Source organism: Brassica oleracea, unplaced genomic scaffold, assembly GCF_000695525.1.
Source record: "Brassica oleracea var. oleracea cultivar TO1000 unplaced genomic scaffold, BOL UnpScaffold01149, whole genome shotgun sequence".
In the NCBI taxonomy this organism is placed as follows: domain Eukaryota; kingdom Viridiplantae; phylum Streptophyta; class Magnoliopsida; order Brassicales; family Brassicaceae; genus Brassica; species Brassica oleracea.
This window is the reverse complement of record NW_013617707.1, coordinates 3616-10507: the sequence shown is the minus strand read 5'-3', so window position 1 is coordinate 10507 and position 6892 is coordinate 3616. Positions and strand designations below refer to the sequence as shown.

Below are 6892 nucleotides of genomic sequence, written 5' to 3'. Positions count from 1 at the left end.
GCAACTCTGTAACTCAGACTTGTTTGAGACAATGATGAAAAGAACTCAAACTCATGTTAAACGACAACAGTTTACAATATGGAAAAACTTTAATTGTTGCAAACTTGAGCTTTTTTTCATATAACCTGATGAATCCCATTTAAAAATAAAATCCATAACACACTTGTAGGCTTGACCCTCAGAGGAAGCCGAAGAAGCAAGAGCTTCCGACCTTCATAAATATATATTAGGATCGGTCATCAATGTACAAAGTATCATTTAGCTTAGTGGTATAAATGTTGGTGTTTATATCTCAATAACCCGGGTTCGAGCCATGGACTTGACACTTTTTCACACTTTTTAAAAGTGGGGTCCATAAAACGCTGACGTGACGCGCTGAGGAGTGAGCAAAAACTCAACTATTATAATATAGATTCAGGGGCGGACCCACCACTATGAGAGGTGTGGCACAGGCCCATGCTCTTTTTTTCTTTTCTTTTCTTTAGTGATTAAGTTAAAAATATATGTAGTATAATATTAAAAAAGAACAAAGTGCCCCACCTAACCAACTAGAACAAATCTGCAGCAGCCCAATTAAAATTAAGAAAAATGATACAGCCCAATAACAGTTACGTAGCTCACTTATAATAACTCAATTATCTAATTTGTCTAACTATTTTAAACCCTAATATCTTCTTACGTAATTATTTTTTAGAAAAAGATTTATGCAGAAAAAAAATTCTTTTCCAATCTTTTAATCCTGAATCCATAAGAGCTCTTTTGGTATCTTCTATAAATAAGCATACATATCATCTATAACACTTTGCTATATATTTGATTGTTAGGTTAGCTATTTGTTTGTATTGTTTATTATCTCTTTGAATACTAACAGATTTTTGATTAGGTACCATGGAAAATATTTTAAGAAACAACGTCTATCAACACCAGACACTAACTTGGAGAACTTGACTTCAAATCCTTCGGTAGCGCCATAAAAACTAACATGGAGGATTTGCCGTCAACATCAAAAGCCAATTTGGAAGATTTACCTTCGACATCAAAAACTAATTTGGAAAATTTGCCTTCAAACCCTGCTGATTGAAAAAGAATATCAGAATATCATCATAACGAAAGAGATGAGGTAAGACGTAAATATCTTACTAAAGGTCCTTGTCAACCTCGTGGTCATGATTTTCCTAAGACACTGGCATGAGATAAAATTAAGAAGATTTAATCCTGATTGGTTTAATGTCTACGGTAGGTGGTTAGAATATAGTATAAAAACAGACAAAGCTTTTTGTTTGGTTTGCTACTTGTTTAGAGATTATACCGAAAATAAAGGTGGAAGTGATGAATTTGTGACAAAAGGCTTTGACACTTGGAAAAATCCTAAGAGGTTAGGAGACCATGTGGGACTAGTGAATAGTTTTCACAACAATGCTTTGACGATGGCTGATAATCTAATGAATTAAAATCAGTCAATCGTTCATGCTTTTTATAAGCAGAATGAAGCAGCCAAAAATGAATACAAGATTAGATTGAATGCTTCGATTGATGCTTGTAGATATCAATTACGACAAGGATTACATTTTGGAGGGCATGATGAGTCAGTGGAATCAGCCAATAGGGGGAATTTTGTTGAGCTTGTGAAATATATTGCAGACCAGAATGAGTTTGTAAGTAAAGTTGTGTTGGAGAATGCTCCAAAGAACAATCAAATGGTGTCTCATAAAATTCAGAAAGAACTAGCGCATTGCTTTGCAGAGGAAGTTATTCAATCTATTATTCAAGAGCTTGATCATGATGTATTTTGCTTGATGGTGGATGGGTCTGCAGATGTTTCTACTAAAGAGCAAGTGGCAGTGGTTTTTCGTTTTGTTGATAAAAAGGGGATAGTCAAGGAAAGATATGTTGGTCTTATTCATGTTCAAGAAACTTCGTCTGCATCTCTAAAAAGTGCTATTGATTCACTGTTTGCAAAACGTGGATTAAGCATGAAAAGGTTAAGAGGACAAGGTTATGATGGAGCTAGTAATATGAAGGGTCAATTCAATGGGTTGAGATCTCTGATTTTAAGAGAAAATAGTTCTGCATATTATGTTCATTGTTTTGCTCATCAGCTTCAGTTGGTTGTCGTAGCAGTTTCTAAAAAGCATTTTGAAGTTAGTGATTTCTTTGATAAGATTTCTATCTTGTTAAATGTGGTTGGAGCTTCTTGTAAGAGACAAGATATGATTCGAGAAGATCAATGTAAGATACTCGAGGAGGGAGTTAGTAAGGGTGAAATTAAGACAGGAAAATGATTAAATCAGGAGCGTTCACTTCAAAGACCTGGTAATACTCGTTGGGGGTTCTCACTACAAAATCTTATTGAGATTAGCTGATTTATTCACTTTCATCATTATAGTGCTTGAATATGTTGAAAGAGAAGGGTCAGATGGTACCAAAAGATGTCAAGCTAATGGTCTACTCAGGTACTTCCACACATTTGATTTTGTGTTCTACTTACAGCTAATGCTACTTATTCTTGGTCTCACAAATGATCTATCAAAGGCTTTACAAGATAAAGATCATGATATTTTTAATGCAATGTCTCTAGTGAAATCTACCAAGCAGCAATTGTGCAAGCTCAGAGAAAATGGATGGGATTCAGTCATTGGAAAGGTGAACTCTTTTTGCGAGAAAAATAACACAGAGTTACTTATTATGGAAGAAGAATTTGTTGATCCAAAGAGGCCAAGAAAGAGAAGCAACATAACAAACTTGCATTATTATCAAGTTGAATGTTTTTACACTGTATTGGATATGCAAATTCAGGAATTTAATGATCGTTTTGACGAGATAAACACTGAGCTGCTTGGTTGCACCGCATCTTTGAGCCCCATTCATTCATTCTCACAGTTTAATCAGTCAAAACTTGTAAGGTTATCAAAGTTTTATCGTGAAGATTTCAGCTCTATGGAACGGGTATCTCTAGAGCATCAGCTTGGTATTTACATCGATAATATCTCTGAAGATCAAAGGTTTGCCAATTTGGAGGGGCTTGGGGATCTTGCACGCGTGATGGTAGAGACCAAAAAACATCTTTCACATCCTCTTGTTTATCGACTTTTGAAGCTAGTTTTGACTCTACATGTTGCTACTGCTACTGTTGAGAGATCTTTCCCTTCAATGAAAATTGTGAAGACTACCCTGCGCAACCGAATGGGTGATGAGTTTTTGAATGATTGTATGGTTTGCTATACTGAAAAGGATCACTTTGACAAAGTGACAATTGACACAATGGTCAAAAAATTTCAGAACATGGGAGATCGAAGAATGACTTTATGAGATTTTCACATTAATTTTATTATATTAGAGTTTTATGTTTAGTTGTTATAAACTATTTCAGTTTTATTTTAATTTTTAAGTTATTTATCTTACATTTAATCAATATATTTTATTTATTATTATTAAAATATTGATGTGCCACAGTCTTACTAAGTTTCTTGATTCGCCCATGTATGTATTCTTATGTCGGATTTGTGTTCTTCAATTGGGCTCCTCTTTACATGTTTCTCAAATGATTGATTGATTAGGGTTTGTTTTATGTGTTGTTGTTGTTGGCTTGGTTAGATGATAGCGTGAACTAAATGAATGAATCGGTTTGTTCTTCAATCGGTTCCTTTTTCCATGTTCCTCATCAATTGATTGATTGATTAGGGTTTGTTATATTTGTTGTTATTGTTGGTTTAGATAGTTGAAAGCATGAACTAAATGAATGTGAATCGGGTTTGTTATATTTGTTGTTGTTTTTTGGCAGAAAGATTGTGTTTGTTGTGTGTTGTGACTTGTGTCTTTGTTTGATTTGAAAGAGGGTTAGCGGTTGCTAGCTGCGTCTTTGAGGGCTACAGAAAGTTGGCATGCAGCAATTGCAGCAGCTGCTTTGATTGGTTTGTTGGACCTATATCAGCCATAGGATCCAATCCATATTAGCCATGATAGATTACGGTGGACTTGACCATGTAATGATGGCGGCATGCGGTGGATTGCTGCCTAGGTTCTGGCAGGTGATTAATCAAGCGGTGAAGTTAGAGAGAAAGAAAGGCGGTGTGGGGATGGTGCTGGGAGTAGCGTGTGCGGTTACTGCAATTCTGCACCCGAAAAAAATTAGATATTGATTTAAAAAAGCAAGAGCCACGTCTTGTGAACTCACTTTTTATGTTGTAAGATACGTCTTTGTGAATAAATGTCTTTGTGAATAAACTAACTTAATAAACACATCAGTTTTCCACGCACTGGCATAATGAACCATTAACTATTTAATCATCAAAAAACTTTTATTAAATTTATTTTCCTCGTAAAATTGATAATGAAAACAACAAACAATCAAAATAAGATATTTTGATCAGTCTGCTGCAATAGGAAACACAATTATGTATGGTTCTGTCTATTCATGTTGATGAGTTTGAGTTCTGTATTTTGTAATCTCTATCATTGTTTTATGAAAATCACAAGAAAACTACGAAGAAATCATAGATTGATGAGAAGAAAAGCTAGAATCAATTTTTTGGATATTTCTGACAAGGAAAATCGACCTATACACGTTTTAGGGAAGTTAGAATAATACAATATTTTTAGAATATTTTCTTAATTAAAATTTCTTAATTTTTTTGCAAATTCGAGTTTTCTTATCCATAGAAGACACTTTCTAAACTACGCTGAACCAAAACAAAAAATTCATAAGCAGATTCTACCACATGTAGCTGTTTAAGTAGTGTCTAGATTTTGCATTCCTAAATTTTTAGAATATCTCATAAAAGTAGAAACTGCATTCACAAAAAAATGTAGTTATCTTTACAATTATTAGAATTCGCATTCCCCATATTTAAAAGTTTATTTAAAACTAGATTATTCGTTCTAAAAAAAATGTAAACGAACTTGTTTAATCCGAAATTCAATTTCTACTAACCAATTTTCGTAGAACATGAAATCTACTTTTAGTAGAACGTCATTTAAAAATTTAATTTATCAAGTTTTCCAACAAAAAAATACTACTTTATGTATATGAGTGTTTTATCAATTGTTTATATTTTTATAATTTTTTTATTTATAAAACTATCTATTTCATTAATTTTAGAAATGAAAAGGGTAAAAAGGAGAAAACTGAAAAAAAAAATTTATTCTAAAAGGGGAAAGAGGATGAATTTTTGTTTCATTTTGGAAAATTTTCCTATTTTAAATTATTGATTTTATTCTCAAACCCCAAACATAACATGTATGTATAAATATCTGTAAAACCCCAAAAAATTCAAAATTCCAGAAAATACTTATACCAAACCGTAACTCAATCCCGAATAAGCATCTAAAATACTCTAAGATTTTATTAAAATCCTAAAATAAATATTTATTACATGAATAATTAACTCATTATTTAGTTGAATATATTGTGGGTTGCTTTTTCGTGAACTCTATAGACAAAGTGTATGGGGTTCGATGAGTCACTTCGGGTTTATTGCATGATGTTGCACAAAGTGTTTTAGTTTTGTTTTCTAATTCATTGTCTTTTCTCTTTAATCTTACTTATCAAAAATTACAATAGAAAAACAAAACCGTGAGAAGAAAATTTGCTCATTTCAAATTTTGAAATTTTGGTCTTTGTTTTACTGGATATTTTTCTAGTTTTCTGATTTTACAATGTACAAAACAATATTTTGAAGCTGAACCCCAGTTAAGGTTTGAAACCCAAAATTATATTAGATTCAACAAGTTTTTAGAAATTTTATAAAACTGAACCGAAACAATTAAACCCGAGACGAATCTGAACTGAAATTTTATAATATCAAAATGTAGCCAAAACTCATAAATCCAAAAATTCCGAACCTGATTGAATCCAGATCGAAACCTGATTGGTCTTCCGAATGTCAACCTTAGTAAAAACATTAAAACGGGTGTACATGTCAAGTGGGGGGAACTGCTTTTGTACTTCCATTCATCAATGTTTTCAAGTTAATGCTCGACTGCCATTTAAATTTTTTTTTTTTTTTTGATAACTCTGGTATCTGGGCAGCCACATTCCCAACTATCCCCCCGTAGGGGGTCCAGCGCCCCAACGGAAGGGATGTTAAATCCGCTGTGGCCGGGGCTCGAAGTCGTGATGGCGGGCACCTCAGCCGAGGTTCCTTTACCACCAGACCACGAGGCCCGGTTTAACTGTATAGGTTGAACTTTTTATAGTGACTGGGCTCACCCCGAAGGGCCACCTCGCCAGAAATCCCCGTAGGGATTTTTTAGCTAACCCAGTACCACCCCGCTTTCCCCGAGTGTCGAACTGGCGACCTCGGGTAGTCGTGTGTGAGAAACATTCAGTACTGCCGCTAGGCCACCTGACGTTCTCAAACTGTATAGGTTGAACTTTTTATAGTGACTGGGCTCACCCCGAAGGGCCACCTCGCCAGAAATCCCCGTAGGGATTTTTTAGCTAACCCAGTACCACCCCGCTTTCCCCGAGTATCGAACTGGCGACCTCGGGTAGTCGTGTGTGAGAAACATTCAGTACTACCGCTAGGCCACCTGACGTTCTCCTGCCATTTAAAAATGATAAAACAATAGTGAACCACTAGCAATACATGAAAAAAAATTGTAGGACCACTATCAATAGTAAAATACAGCAAATTTCGAGTGTTTCTTCTGTATAGAACTACTGTTTTCTCTTAGAAAATAAAGATTTATTTATGACTATTGTTTGTTTTGATAACGTGATACATCAATTTTTTTATTATATTCCTATTGTTTCATACTTAGCTATACATAATTTTTAATATATCATTTGAAAGACTTATTTTTATGTTATTATGTTTTGTACTATTTTATTAAAAATATAATTATTTTTAAATCATCTAAAATTATATATACAACTTTTTTAATTTAATTA

At 33.9% G+C, this 6892-nt stretch overlaps 1 pseudogene; it reads left to right on the top strand.

The window, feature by feature from the left end:
• Nucleotides 1-1115: 1115 nt before the first annotated feature.
• Nucleotides 1116-3309, top strand: LOC106320958 (annotated as a pseudogene).
• Nucleotides 3310-6892: the final 3583 nt, after the last annotated feature.